The sequence below is a fragment of the Oncorhynchus keta genome, unplaced genomic scaffold (assembly GCF_023373465.1).
Source record: "Oncorhynchus keta strain PuntledgeMale-10-30-2019 unplaced genomic scaffold, Oket_V2 Un_contig_1954_pilon_pilon, whole genome shotgun sequence".
Taxonomy (NCBI): Eukaryota; Metazoa; Chordata; class Actinopteri; order Salmoniformes; family Salmonidae; genus Oncorhynchus; species Oncorhynchus keta.
In genome coordinates, this window is record NW_026281536.1 from 27525 (window position 1) to 42581 (window position 15057).

At 53.1% G+C, this 15057-nt stretch overlaps 1 protein-coding gene and 1 long non-coding RNA gene across 2 annotated transcripts in view; one reads left to right on the plus strand and one right to left on the minus strand.

The window, feature by feature from the left end:
- The window catches only part of LOC127920437 (tumor protein p63-regulated gene 1-like protein), an 80212-nt gene that overhangs the window by 16517 nt on the left and 48638 nt on the right, over positions 1 to 15057 (minus strand). The window lies entirely within an intron of this gene.
- Positions 12519 to 13449, plus strand: LOC127920439 (uncharacterized). The gene is made up of 4 exons (XR_008106294.1): positions 12519 to 12620; positions 12669 to 12750; positions 12794 to 12875; positions 13172 to 13449. It is a non-coding gene; the product is annotated as an uncharacterized LOC127920439 (long non-coding RNA).

Below are 15057 nucleotides of genomic sequence, written 5' to 3' on the forward strand. Positions count from 1 at the left end.
CCCTCTCCTCCTCTCCTGAAACCACAGAAACAACATTATCAGAACACACCCTCTCCTTCTCTCCTGAAACCACAGAAACAACATTATCAGAACACACCCTCTCCTTCTCTCCTGAAACCACAGAAACAACATTATCAGAACACACCCTCTCCTTCTCTCCTGGAAACACAGAGAGGTTATCAGAACACACCCTCTCCTCCTCTCCTGAAACCACAGAAAGGTTATCAGAACACACCCTCTCCTCCTCTACTGGAAACACAGAAAGGTTATCAGAACACACCCTCTCCTGAAACCACAGAAAGGTTATCAGAACACACCCTCTCCTTCTCTCCTGGAAACACAGAAACAACATTATCAGAACACACCCTCTCCTTCTCTCTTGAAACCACAGAACAACATTATCAGAACACACCCTCTCCTTCTCTCCTGGAAACACAGAAAGGTTATGAGAACACACCCTCTCCTCCCCTCCTGAAACAACATTATCAGAACACACCCTCTCCTTCTCTCCTGGAAACACAGAACAACATTATCAGAACACACCCTCTCCTCCTCTCTTGGAAACACAGAAAGGTTATCAGAACACACCCTCTCCTTCTCTCCTGGAAACACAGAAACAACATTATCAGAACACACCCTCTCCTCCCCTCCTGAAACAACATTATCAGAACACACCCTCTCCTTCTCTCCTGGAAACACAGAAACAACATTATCAGAACACACCCTCTCCTCCTCTCCTGGAAACACAGAAAGGTTATCAGAACACACCCTCTCCTCCTCTACTGGAAACACAGAAAGGTTATCAGAACACACCCTCTCCTCCTCTCCTGGAAACACAGAACAACATTATCAGAACACACCCTCTCCTCCTCTCTTGGAAACACAGAAAGGTTATCAGAACACACCCTCTCCTCCCCTCCTGAAACACACACAGCCAGAACAGGACTGGCCACCGCACATATGCTCTCTCTAATTCTCTCTTTCTTTCTCTCTCTCTCTCGGAGGACCTGAGCCCTAGGACCGTGCCCCAGGACTACCTGACATGATGACTCCTTGCTGTCCCCGGTCCACCTGACTGTGCTGCTGCTCCAGTTTCAACTGTTCTGCCTTGTTATTATTCGACCCTGCTGGTCATTTATGAACATTTGAACATCTTGGCCATATTCTGTTATAATCTCCACCCGGCACAGCCAGAAGAGGACTGGCCACCCCACATAGCCTGGTTCCTCTCTAGGTTTCTTCCTAGGTTTTGGCCTTTCTAAGGAGTTTTTCCTAGCCACCATGCTTCTACACCTGCATTGCTTGCTGTTTGGGGTTTTAGGCTGGGTTTCTGTACAGCACTTTGAGATATCAGCTGATGTACGAAGGGCTTTATAAATACATTTGATTTGAAAAGTATAACAGTCTGTCACTAACCCATAACAGTATAACAGTCTGTCACTAGCCCATAACAGTACAACAGTCTGTCACTAGCCCATAACAGTACAACAGTCTGTCACTAGCCCATAACAGTACAACAGTCTGTCACTAGCCCATAACAGTACAACAGTCTGTCACTAGCCCATAACAGTACAACAGTCTGTCACTAGCCCATAACAGTACAACAGTCTGTCACTAGCCCATAACAGTACAACAGTCTGTCACTAGCCCATAACAGTACAACAGTCTGTCACTAGCCCATAACAGTACAACAGTCTGTCACTAGCCCATAACAGTACAACAGTCTGTCACTAGCCCATAACAGTACAACAGTCTGTCACTAACCTAGCTACTACATTTACATTTGACATTTAAGTCATTTAGCAGACGCTCTTATCCAGAGTGACTTACAAATTGGTGCATTCACCTTATGACATCCAGTGGAACAGCCACTTTACAATAGTGCATCTAAATCTTTTAAGGGGGGGGGGTGAGAAGGATTACTTTATCCTATCCTAGGTATTCCTTAAAGAGGTGGGGTTTCAGGTGTCTCCGGAAGGTGGTGATTGACTCCGCTGTCCTGGCGTCGTGAGGGATTTTGTTCCACCATTGGGGGGGCCAGAGCAGCGAACAGTTTTGACTGGGCTGAGCGGGAACTGTACTTCCTCAGTGGTAGGGAGGCGAGCAGGTCAGAGGTGGATGAACGCAGTGCCCTTGTTTGGGTGTAGGGCCTGATCAGAGCCTGGAGGTACTGAGGTGCCGTTCCCCTCACAGCTCCGTAGGCAAGCACCATGGTCTTGTAGCGGATGCGAGCTTCAACTGGAAGCCAGTGGAGAGAGCGGAGGAGCAGGGTGACGTGAGAGAACTTGGGAAGGTTGAACACCAGACGGGCTGCAGCGTTCTGGATGAGTTGTAGGGGTTTAATGGCACAGGCAGGGAGCCCAGCCAACAGCGAGTTGCAGTAATCCAGGGCACATACTTTACTGAATGTGCAATCTGTTTACTAGGCTTACATGCCACCTGGCCACAGCATATTTCTTCCTCCAACTTATTTTCCTTGCCAGTTTCCTTCTCTTGCAATTTTAAGTAAATATTTATCTCTTTCTCTCGCTTGCTCTCTCAATGAAAAAGGCCCTGAAGGTATATCTTTAAACAGCTAGGCCTGTAGAGTCTGAGAGGTAAACAGAGCCTTACTAACCCTGTAGAGTCTGAGAGGTAAACAGAGCCCTACTAACCCTGTAGAGTCTGAGAGGTAAACAGAGCCCTACTAACCCTGTAGAGTCTGAGAGGTAAACAGAGCCTTACTAACCCTGTAGAGTCTGAGAGGTAAACAGAGCCTTACTAACCCTGTAGAGTCTGAGAGGTAAACAGAGCCCTACTAACCCTGTAGAGTCTGAGAGGTAAACAGAGCCCTACTAACCCTGTAGAGTCTGAGAGGTAAACAGAGCCCTACTAACCCTGTAGAGTCTGAGAGGTAAACAGAGCCCTACTAACCCTGTAGAGTCTGAGAGGTAAACAGAGCCCTACTAACCCTGTAGAGTCAGAGGTAAACAGAGCCCTACTAACCCTGTAGAGTCTGAGAGGTAAACAGAGCCTTACTAACCCTGTAGAGTCAGAGGTAAACAGAGCCTTACTAACCCTGTAGAGTCTGAGAGGTAAACAGAGCCCTACTAACCCTGTAGAGTCTGAGAGGTAAACAGAGCCCTACTAACCCTGTAGTCTGAGAGGTAAACAGAGCCTTACTAAACCTGTATAGTCTGAGAGGTAAACAGAGCCCTACTAACCCTGTAGAGTCTGAGAGGTAAACAGAGCCCTACTAACCCTGTAGAGTCTGAGAGGTAAACAGAGCCCTACTAACCCTGTAGAGTCTGAGAGGTAAACAGAGCCCTACTAACCCAGTAGAGTCTGCATCCCAAAGGCACCATATTCCCACATAGAGCACTAATTTTGACAAGAGCCTCATTCTTTAAAATGACAGGATGTTGGCACTGCCCTCTATTCAGTGGAGATCTATCGTTCACAGTACACTTTACACAGTATGTCTATCAATCACTATCTAGATTCTAGTGCACACAGATTTAATAACAGCTCTTCAAGGTATTAACGTCTGCCAGTAACTGCCATTGTGATACTTGGACTGTGTGCCAAATGGTGGCCTATTACCTTCACAGTACCAAATGGTGGCCTATTACCTTCACAGTACCAACTGGTGGCCTATTACCTTCACAGTACCAACTGGTGGCCTATTACCTTCACAGTACCAACTGGTGGCCTATTACCTTCACAGTACCAACTGGTGGCCTATTACCTTCACAGTACCAAATGGTGGCCAATTACCTTCACAGTACCAAATGGTGGTCAATTACCTTCACAGTACCAAATGGTGGCCTATCACCTTCACAGTACCAAATGGTGGCCAATAACCTTCACAGTACCAAATGGTGGCCTATTACCTTCACAGTACACTAATAATAATAATAATAATAATAATAATATATGCCATTTAGCAGACGCTTTTATCCAAAGCGACTTACAGTCATGTGTGCATACATTCTACGTATGGGTGGTCCGGGAATCGAGACCCACTACCCTGGCGTTACAAGCGCCATGCTCTACCAATTGAGCTACAGAAGGACCACTACTTTTGACAATGACCCATGTGTCAAAAGAAGTGCATTATATATTCCTCCCTTTCCCACATCTCTCCCCTCTGGTCCTCCTCTCCCCTCTGGTCCTCCTCTCCCCTCCCTCTCCCCTCTGGTCCTCCTCTTCCCCTCTGGTCCTCCTCTCCCCTCCCTCTCCCCTCTGGCTCCCCTCCCTCTCCCCTCTGGCTCCCCTCCCTCTCCCCTCTGGTCCTCCTCTCCCCTCTGGTCCCTCTCCCCTCTGGTCCCCTCTCCCCTCTGGTCCCCCTCTGGTCCCCCTTTCCCCTCTGGTCCTCCTCTTCCCCTCTGGTCCTCCTCTTCCCCTCTGGTCCTCCTCTCCCCCTCCCTCTCCCCTCTGGCTCCCCTCCCTCTCCCCTCTGGTCCTCCCTCTCCCTCTGGTCCTCCTCTCCCCTCTGGTCCTCCTCTCCCCTCCGGTCCTCCTCTCCCCTCCGGTCCTCCCTCTCCCCTTCCTCTCCCCTCTGGCTCCCCTCCGGTCCTCCTCTCCCCTTCCTCTCCCCCTTCCTCTCCCCTCTGGCTCCCCTCTGGTCCTCCTCTCCCCTCTGGTCCTCCTCTCCCCTCTGGTCCTCCTCTCCCCTCCGGTCCTCCTCTCCCCTGCCTCTCTCCCCTCTGGCTCCCCTCTGGTCCTCCTCTCCCCTCTGGTCCTCCTCTCCCCTCTGGTCCTCCTCTCCCCTCCGGTCCTCCCTCTCCCCTCCGGTCCTCCTCTCCCCTTCCTCTCCCCTCTGGCTCCCCTCTGGTCCTCCTCTCCCCTCCGGTCCTCCTCTCCCCTTCCTCTCCCCTCTGGCTCCCCTCTGGTCCTCCTCTCCCTCTCCCTCTGGTCCTCCTCTCCCCTCCCTCTCCCCTCTGGCTCCCCTCCCTCTGGTCCTCCTCTCCCTCTCCCCTCTGGTCCTCCTCTCCCTTCCTCTCCCCTCTGGCTCCCCTCTGGTCCTCCTCTCCCTCTCCCCTTTGGTCCTCTTCTCCCTCCCTCTCCCCTCTGGTCCTCCTCTCCCTCCCTCTCCCCTCTGGTCCTCCTCTCCCCTCCCTCTCCCCTCTGGTCCTCCTCTCCCCTCCCTCTCCCCTCCGGTCCTCCTCTCCCCTCCGGTCCTCCTCTCCCCTCCGGTCCTCCTCTCCCTCCGGTCCTCCTCTCCCCTCCGGTCCTCCTCTCCCCTCCCTCTCCCCTCTGGTCCTCCTCTCCCCTCCCTCTCCCCTCTGGTCCTCCTCTCCCTCTCCCCTCTGGCTCCCTCCCCTCTCCCCTCTGGCCCCCTCCCCCTCTGATCCTCCTCTGGCCCCCTCTCCCCTCTGGTCCTCCTCTCCCTCCAGTCCTCCTCTCCCCTCCAGTCCTCCTCTCCCTCCCTCTCCCCTCTGGTCCTCCTCTCCTCTCCCCTCTGGTTCCCCTCCCCTCTCCCCTCTGGCCCCCCTCCCCCTCTGATCCTCCTCTGGCCCCCTCTCCCCTCTGGTCCTCCCTCTCCCCTCCGGTCCTCCTCTCCCTCCCTCTCCCTCTGGTCCTCCTCTCCCCTCCGGTCCTCCTCTCCCCTCCGCTCCTCCTCTCCCCTCCGGTCCTCCTCTCCCCTCCGGTCCTCCTCTCCCCTCCGGTCCTCCTCTCCCCTTCCTCTCCCCTCTGGTCCTCCTCTCCCCTCCGGTCCTCCTCTCCCCTTCCTCTCCCCTCTGGCTCCCCTCTGGTCCTCCTCTCCCTCTCCCCTCTGGTCCTCCTCTCCCCTCCCTCTCCCCTCTGGCTCCCCTCCCCTCTGGTCCTCCTCTCCTCTCTGGTCCCCCTCTCCCCTCTGGTCCTCCTCTCCCTCTCCCCTTTGGTCCTCTTCTCCCCTCCCTCTCCCCTCTGGTCCTCCTCTCCCCTCCCTCTCCCCTCTGGTCCTCCTCTCCCCTCCCTCTCCCCTCCGGTCCTCCTCTCCCCTCCGGTCCTCCTCTCCCCTCCGGTCCTCCTCTCCCCTCCGGTCCTCCTCTCCCCTTCCTCTCCCCTCTGGCTCCCCTCTGGTCCTCTCCCCTCCGGTCCTCCTCTCCCCTTCCTCTCCCCTCTGGCTCCCCTCTGGTCCTCCTCTCCCTCTCCCCTCTGGTCCTCCTCTCCCCTCCCTCTCCCCTCTGGCTCCCCTCCCCTCTGGTCCTCCTCTCCTCTCTGGTCCCCCTATCCCCTCTGGTCCTCCTCTCCCTCTCCCCTTTGGTCCTCTTCTCCCCTCCCTCTCCCCTCTGGTCCTCCTCTCCCCTCCCTCTCCCCTCTGGTCCTCCTCTCCCCTCCCTCTCCCCTCTGGTCCTCCTCTCCCCTCCCTCTCCCCTCCGGTCCTCCTCTCCCCTCTGGTCCTCCTCTGGCCCCCCTCTCCCCTCTGGTCCTCCTCTCCCCTCTGGTCCTCCTCTCCCCTCTGGTCCTCCTCTCCCCTCTGGTCCTCCTCTCCCCTCTGGTCCTCCTCTCCCCTCTGGTCCTCCTCTCCCCTCTGGTCCTCCTCTCCCCTCCGGTCCTCCTCTCCCCTCTGGTCCTCCTCTCCCCTCTGGTCCTCCTCTCCCCTCCGGTCCTCCTCTCCCCTCCGGTCCTCCTCTCCCCTCCGGTCCTCCTCTCCCCTCCCTCTCCCCTCTGGTCCTCCTCTCCTCTCCCCTCTGGCTCCCCTCCCCTCTCCCCTCTGGCCCCCCTTCCCCCTCTGATCCTCCTCTGGCCCCCTCTCCCCTCTGGTCCTCCTCTCCCCTCGGTCCTCCTCTCCCCTCTGGTCCTCCTCTCCCCTCTGGTCCTCCTCTCCCCTCTGGTCCTCCTCTCCCCTCCCTCTCCCCTCTGGTCCTCCTCTCCTCTCCCCTCTGGCCCCCCTCCCCCCTCTGGTCCTCCTCTCCCCTCCGGTCCTCCTCTCCCCTCCGGTTCCTCCTCTCCCCTCCCTCTCCCCTCTGGTCCTCCTCTCCTCTCCCCTCCCTCTCCCCTCTGGCCTCCCTCCCCCCTCTGGCCCCCTCCCCTCTGGTCCTCCTCTCCTCTCCCCTCCTCTCCCCTCTGGCCCCCTCTGGTCCTCCTCTGGTCCCCCTCTGGCCCCCCTCTGGTCCCCCTCTGGCCCCCCCTGGTCCCCCTCTGGTCCTCCTCTCCCCTCTGGTCCCCTCTCCCCTCTGGTCCCCCTCTGGTCCTCCTCTCCTCTCCCTCTCCCCTCTGGCCCCTCTCCCCCTCTGGTCCTCCTCTGGCCCCCTCTCCCTCTGGTCCTCCTCTGGCCCCCTCTCCCCCTCTGGTCCTCCTCTGGCCCCTCTCCCCCTCTGGTCCTCCTCTGGCCCCCTCTCCCCTCTGGTCCTCCTCTCCCTCTCCCCTCTGGTCCCCCCTCCCCTCTGGTCCTCCTCTCCTCTCCCCTCTCCCCCCCCCTCCCCTCTGGTCCTCCTCTCCCCCCTCCCTCTCCCCTCTGGTCCTCCCTCTCCCCTCTGGTCCTCCTCTCCTCCCTCTCCCCTCTGGTCCTCCCTCTCCCTCTGGTCCTCCTCTCTCCCTCCCTCTCCCCTCTGGTCCTCCCTCTCCCCTCTGGTCCTCCTCTCCCCTCCCTCTCCCCTCTGGTCCTCCCTCTCCCCTCTGGTCCTCCTCTCCCCTCTGGTCCTCCTCTCCCCTCCGGTCCTCCTCTCCCATCCGGTCCTCCTCTCCCATCCGGTCCTCCTCTCCCCTCCAGTCCTCCTCTCCCCTCCCTCTCCCCTCTGGTCCTCCTCTCCTCTCCCCTCTGGCCCCCCTCCCCCCTCTGGTCCTCCTCTCCCCTCCGGTCCTCCTCTCCCCTCCGGTCCTCCTCTCCCCTCCCTCTCCCCTCTGGTCCTCCTCTCCTCTCCCCTCCCTCTCCCCTCTGGCCTCCCTCCCCCCTCTGGTCCTCCTCTGGCCCCCTCCCCTCTGGTCCTCCTCTCCTCTCCCCTCCCTCTCCCCTCTGGCCCCCCTCTGGTCCTCCTCTGGTCCCCCTCTGGTCCTCCTCTGGCCCCCTATGGTCCCCCTCTGGCCCCCCTCTGGTCCTCCTCTCCCCTCTGGTCCCCCTCTCCCCTCTGGTCCCCCTCTGGTCCTCCTCTCCTCTCCCTCTCCCCTCTGGCCCCCCTCTCCCCCCTCTGGTCCTCCTCTGGCCCCTCTCTCCCCTCTGGTCCTCCTCTGGCCCCCTCTCCCCTCTGGTCCTCCTCTGGCCCCCTCTCCCCCTCTGGTCCTCCTCTGGCCCCTCTCCCCCTCTGGTCCTCCTCTGGCCCCCTCTCCCCTCTGGTCCTCCTCTGGCCCCCTCCCCTCTGGTCCTCCTCTCCTCTCCCCTCTGGCCCCCTCCCCCCTCTGGTCCTCCTCTCCTCTCCCCTCTGGCCCCCCTCCCCCCTCTGGTCCTCCTCTGGCGCCCCTCTCCCCCATAAATTAACTCACTGACATTCCCTACCTTACTCTCTTGGACAGCCCTGTGCATTTTCCTTCTGATTTCTCAGAAAAACTGCTCGCTAAGCTAACAGTAAACGATTGGTTTCCCTATTACTATTACCTATTACTCACTACATGAACTGTTGAAGCTCAGGCATGACTGGGTGTTTAGTGCACTTTATACACCTCAGGTGAGTCACAAACAGTAGCTCTTTGTTTTCCAGGGAATTGAGTGATGCATTCTGCCTGGTGAAAACAAATGTAATCTTTATTTGCCCAGGGAAGTCCCTTGGCATAAATTATGTATTTAAAAAAAAGTCTTTTCACGAGGAGACCTGATGACAGCTAGTTACATAGTCAAACACATAACGAGGCACATATAGGTCTCTCTCTCTCTCGTGTAAATTATAGGTTATTTTGTAGTGTAAATTGCATGAGCAAATAGACAAATCCCTCTGAGATAGAGTTCAGGGTGTGGCTATTTGGGATCTCAGCAAACTCACACACACACGGACGTTCAAACCTAACTCCCCTTTCCATAGCTGCGGGAGTAAGGGCTGCTGGAAATGCTGAAGCACCCATGGTGTTCAGATGGTAAAACTCTGAGAATGTGTGTCGTTGCAGTAAAAAACAAAATATAGATATATATAGATGTATAGATATAGAGATATATACACACGTACATATATACACATGTACATATATACACACGTACATATATACACACGCACATATATACACACACACATATATACACATATATATACACACACACACACACACACACACACACACACACACACACACACACACACACACACACACACACACACACACACACACACACACACACACACACACACACACACACACACACACACACACACACACACACAAAATATGTGGACACCTGATCGTCAACAACTCATTCCAAAAACATGGGCATTAATATGGAGTTGGTCCCCCCTCCCTTTGCTGCTGTAACAGCCTCCACTGTTGTGGGAAGGCTTCTGTTAGATGCAGTAACATTTCTCCGGGGACTTGCTTCCAATTCAGCCACAAGAGCATTAGTGAGGTCTGTGCAGCTTCCAGTGTGTGTTTACTGTGAACACTGAGGCTGTACCCACTTTAAGTTACAGTTTTACTGTGAACACTGAGGCTGTACCCACTTTAAGTTACAGTTTTACTGTGAACACTGAGGCTGTACCCACTTTAAGTTACAGTTTTACTGTGAACACTGAGGCTGTACCTGCTTTAAGTTACAGTTTTACTGTGAACACTGAGGCTGTACCCACTTTAAGTTACAGTTTTACTGTGAACACTGAGGCTGTACCCACTAAGTTACAGTTTTACTGTGAACACTGAGACTGTACCCACTAAGTTACAGTTTTACTGTGAACACTGAGGCTGTACCCACTAAGTTACAGTTTTACTGTGAACACTGAGGCTGTACCCACTAAGTTACAGTTTTACTGTGAACACTGAGGCTGTCCCCACTTTAAGTTACAGTTTTACTGTGAACACTGAGGCTGTACCCACTTTAAGTTACAGTTTTACTGTGAACACTGAGGCTGTACCCACTAAGTTACAGTTTTACTGTGAACACTGAGGCTGTACCCACTTTAAGTTACAGTTTTACTGTGAACACTGAGGCTGTACCCACTTTAAGTTACAGTTTTACTGTGAACACTGAGGCTGTACCCACTTTAAGTTACAGTTTTACTGTGAACACTGAGGCTGTACCTGCTTTAAGTTACAGTTTTACTGTGAACACTGAGGCTGTACCCACTTTAAGTTACAGTTTTACTGTGAACACTGAGGCTGTACCCACTAAGTTACAGTTTTACTGTGAACACTGAGGCTGTACCCACTTTAAGTTACAGTTTTACTGTGAACACTGAGGCTGTACCCACTTTAAGTTACAGATTTACTGTGAACACTGAGACTGTACCCACTAAGTTACAGTTTTACTGTGAACACTGAGGCTGTACCCACTAAGTTACAGTTTTACTGTGAACACTGAGGCTGTACCCACTAAGTTACAGTTTTACTGTGAACACTGAGGCTGTACCCACTAAGTTACAGTTTTAACTGTGGCCAGGTAGGCTACTGTGGCTATTTGATCCTAATGTAGGGCCTACCAGAGTGGTCTACCATCAGAAACAATGGAGAAAATGCACCCCATAATATTTTAACATGGAAATAGCTGTTCTGTCATTCAGCCTTCAGTAGCAGCCAATGTGTGGTGTTAAATGTAGGGCTACATTCCATGAGACTTTAGAAAAAAAAACATGCAGGGCTTCACATGAACCTGTTTATCCACTTGTTCTTCAGACAAGGAGGTGACTGACAATGTTGTTGTGTTTGAAAGAGAAACCACTTTACAAAATAAAATGCATTATTATTCCCATACCATTACTGGAGAATCAGACTAATCATGCTACTCTCTGCCTATTGGCTACTTCACTTATTCAAAATACAACACTGCCCCTTTAAGACAACAAAAAAGCCCTTTTCTTGACTGGCTTTTCAAAGACGGCTAGAAATGTGCTCTCCCCCTCTGGTCCTCCTCTCCCCTCCCTCTCCCCTCTGGTCCCCCTCCTCTCTCCCCTCCCTCTCCCCTCTGGTCCTCCTCTCCTCTCCCTCTCCCCTCTGGTCCTCCTCTCCCCTCTGGCCCCCTCTGGTCCTCCTCTCCCCTCCCTCTCCCTCTGGTCCTCCTCTCCCCTCTGGTCCCCCCTCCCTCTCCCCTCTGGTCCTCCTCTCCCCTCTGGTCCTCCTCTGGCCCCCCTCTGGTCCTCCTCTCCCCTCTGGTCCTCCTCTCCCCCTCTGGCCCCCTCTGGTCCTCCTCTCCTCTCCCCTCCCCTCTCCCCTCTGGCCCCCTCTGGTCCTCCCTCTCCCTCTGGTCCTCCTCTCCCTCTCCCCCTCCTCTCCCTCTCCCCTCTGGCCCCCTCCCCCTCTGGTCCTCCTCTGGCCCCCTCTCCCCCATAAATTAACTCACTGACATTCCCCTCTCTTGGACAGCCCTGTGCATTTTCCTTCTGATTTCTCTGAAAAACTGCTCGCTCAGGTGACAGTAAACGTTTTAAACAACCACTTCCCCATTGCTGACTACAAATGATCCATAACTGGGCTAATAACTCACTAACTAGCAACGGATAAGAACAAACGAGCACACATGGCTACATGTAGCTCTCACTGTGATCTCAAAACAAGCACATCTAGTCATGACCACTCATGCTGTAAACACAGTCCAGTTTCCAATGAATGGCACAGAGCCATATAAGGCAATAGTCTATTTGCATATAGGACTACTGCAGCTGTGATTGGTCATGCCACAGTCTGTGTAAAGTGTGGGCTGAGTAACGCTCAATAGAATCCTACGCCGATGAGTTCTTCCTACAAGAAAATCTCTTGCATAGTTCAATTTGTTTCGGTACGTTGCATTGAGTGGCTAATATTGCATTGATTTGATCATAATTGCCACAGTAAAAGGGAGACGACGATAGTGTTAACTAAAGGGATGAAAACTCTAGAAAATTGAGTTCAATCTGGTGCTTCTCTCAATGAGCTCATATTTCTTCTGCGCTCTGCTTCCCTGGGAGCTGTCTCCCCTCCCAGTCCCTCTGGAGCTGTCCCTCCCGCAGTCCCCGGTCCTCTCTCTCCCCTCTGGCTATACCCGCTGGTCCCGAGAGCTGTCCCCCGCAGTCCCCGGGAGCTGTACCCGCAGTCCCGGGAGCTGTACCCGCAGTCCCCGGGGCTGTCCCCGCAGTCCCCGAGCTGTCCCCGCAGTCCCCGAGAGCTGTCCCCGCAGTCCCCGGGAGCTGTACCCGCAGTCCCCGGGAGCTGTACCGCAGTCCCCGAGAGCTGTCCCCGCAGTCCCCGGGAGCTGTACCCGCAGTCCCCGGGAGCTGTACCCGCAGTCCCCGGGAGCTGTCCCCGCAGTCCCCCGGGAGCTGTCCCCGCAGTCCCCGGGAGCTGTACCCGCAGTCCCCGGGAGCTGTACCTGCAGTTCCTGAGAGCTGTACCTGCAGTCCCTGGGCTACTGTGTGCCCACACACGCGGGCAACTTAGAGTGATCATTGGCCAGTCAAGTTTCTTTCACACCGATCTCGACAAACAATTTCTGCAATTGCATTGCTTTGTGTATGAAACACAGCAGGTATCCCATTGAGGCCTTGCTTTGTGTATGAAACACAGCAGGTATCCCATTGAGGCCTTGCTTTGTGTATGAAACACAGCAGGTATCCCATTGAGGCCTTGCTTTGTGTTCTTCCTATGAAACACAGCAGGTATCCCATTGAGGCCTTGCTTTGTGTATGAAACACAGCAGGTATCCCATTGAGGCCTTGCTTTGTGTATGAAACACAGCAGGTATCCCATTGAGGCCTTGCTTTGTGTATGTGAAACACAGCAGGTATCCCATTGAGGCCTTGCTTTGTGTATGAAACACAGCAGGTATCCCATTGAGGCCTTGCTTTGTGTATGAAACACAGCAGGTATCCCATTTGAGGCCTTGCTTTGTGTATGAAACACAGCAGGTATCCCACCCATTGAGGCCTTGCTTTGTGTATGAAACACAGCAGGTATCCCACCCATTGAGGCCTTGCTTTGTGTATGAAACACAGCAGGTATCCCATTGAGGCCTTGCTTTGTGTATGAAACACAACAGGTATCCCATTGAGGCCTTGCTTTGTGTATGAAACACAGCAGATATCCCATTGAGGCCTTGCTTTGTGTATGAAGTCCAGCAGGTATTCCATTGAGGCCTTGCTTTGTGTATGAAACACAGCAGGTATCCCATTGAGGCCTTGCTTTGTGTATGAAACACAGCAGGTATCCCATTGAGGCCTTGCTTTGTGTATGAAACACAGCAGATATCCCATTGAGGCCTTGCTTTGTGTATGAAACACAGCAGGTATCCCATTGAGGCCTTGCTTTGTGTATGAAACACAGCAGGTATCCCATTGAGGCCTTGCTTTGTGTATGAAACACAGCAGGTATCCCATTGAGGCCTTGCTTTGTGTATGAAACACAGCAGGTATCCCATTGAGGCCTTTGTCCTATGCTGTAATGTCCATACTTCCCTCCTCTTATCAATAAAGTTTTTCAATAAATTATTGGGTTATTAAATGAAGATATGACTGGAGTTCTCTCTGGGGACAAATCTACAGTTATAAAAAGTGTCCAAGTAGGCTTCTGTGGCTATTTGATCATAACGTAGGCCTACCAGAGTGGCCTACCATCAAAAATAATGGATAAAACGCAAAGCATAACATTTTAACAGTGGTGGAAAAAGGTATCCGATTGTCATACTTGAGTAAAAGTCAAGATACCTTAATATAAAATGACTCACCCAGTAAAATACTACTTGAGTAAAAGTCTAAAAGTATTGCATTTAAATATACTTGTAATTCCTAAAATATACTTAAGTATCAATAGTAAAAGTATAAATCATTTCAAATTCCTTACAAAGCAGACGGCACAATTGTCTTTAAAAAAATGTAAGTGACGAATAGCTAAGGGCAAACTCCAACACTTAGACATAATTTACAAATGAAGCATTTGTGTTTTAGTGAGTCCTCCAGATCAGAGTCAGTAGGGATGATCAGAGATGTTCTCTGTTTAGTGAGTCCTCCAGATCAGAGACGGTAGGGATGACCAGGGATGTTCTCTGTTTAGTGAGGCCTCCAGATCAGAGTCAGTAGGGATGACCAGGGATGTTCTCTGTTTAGTGAGTCCTCCAGATCAGAGGCAGTAGGGATGACCAGGGATGTTCTCTGTTTAGTGAGTCCTCCAGATCAGAGGCAGTAGAGATGACCAGGGATGTTCTCTGTTTAGTGAGTCCTCCAGATCAGAGGCAGTAGAGATGATCAGGGATGTTCTCTGTTTAGTGAGTCCTCCAGTTCAGAGGCAGTAGGGATGACCAGGGATGTTCTCTGTTTAGTGAGTCCTCCAGATCAGAGGCAGTAGAGATGACCAGGGATGTTCTCTGTTAAGTGAGTCCTCCAGATCAGAGGCCGTAGGGATGACCAGGGATGTTCTCTGTTTAGTGAGTCCTCCAGATCAGAGGCAGTAGGGATGACCAGGGATGTTCTCTGTTTAGTGAGTCCTCCAGATCAGAGGCAGTAGGGATGACCAGGGATGTTCTCTGTTTAGTGAGTCCTCCAGATCAGAGGCCGTAGGGATGCCCAGGGATGTTCTCTGTTTAGTGAGTCCTCCAGATCAGAGGCAGTAGGGATGACCAGGGATGTTCTCTGTTTAGTGAGTCCTCCAGATCAGAGGCAGTAGAGATGATCAGGGATGTTCTCTGTTTAGTGAGTCCTCCAGATCAGAGGCAGTAGAGATGACCAGGGATGTTCTCTGTTTAGTGAGTCCTCCAGATCAGAGGCAGTAGGGATGATCAGGGATGTTCTCTGTTTAGTGAGTCCTCCAGATCAGAGGCAGTAGAGATGACCAGGGATGTTCTCTGTTTAGTGAGTCCTCCAGATCAGAGGCAGTAGAGATGACCAGGGATGTTCTCTGTTTAGTGAGTCCTCCAGATCAGAGGCAGTAGGGATGACCAGGGATGTTCTCTGTTTAGTGAGTCCTCCAGATCAGAGGCAGTAGGGATGACCAGGGATGTTCTCTGTTTAGTGAGTCCTCCAGATCAGAGGCAGTAGAGATGACCAGGGATGTTCT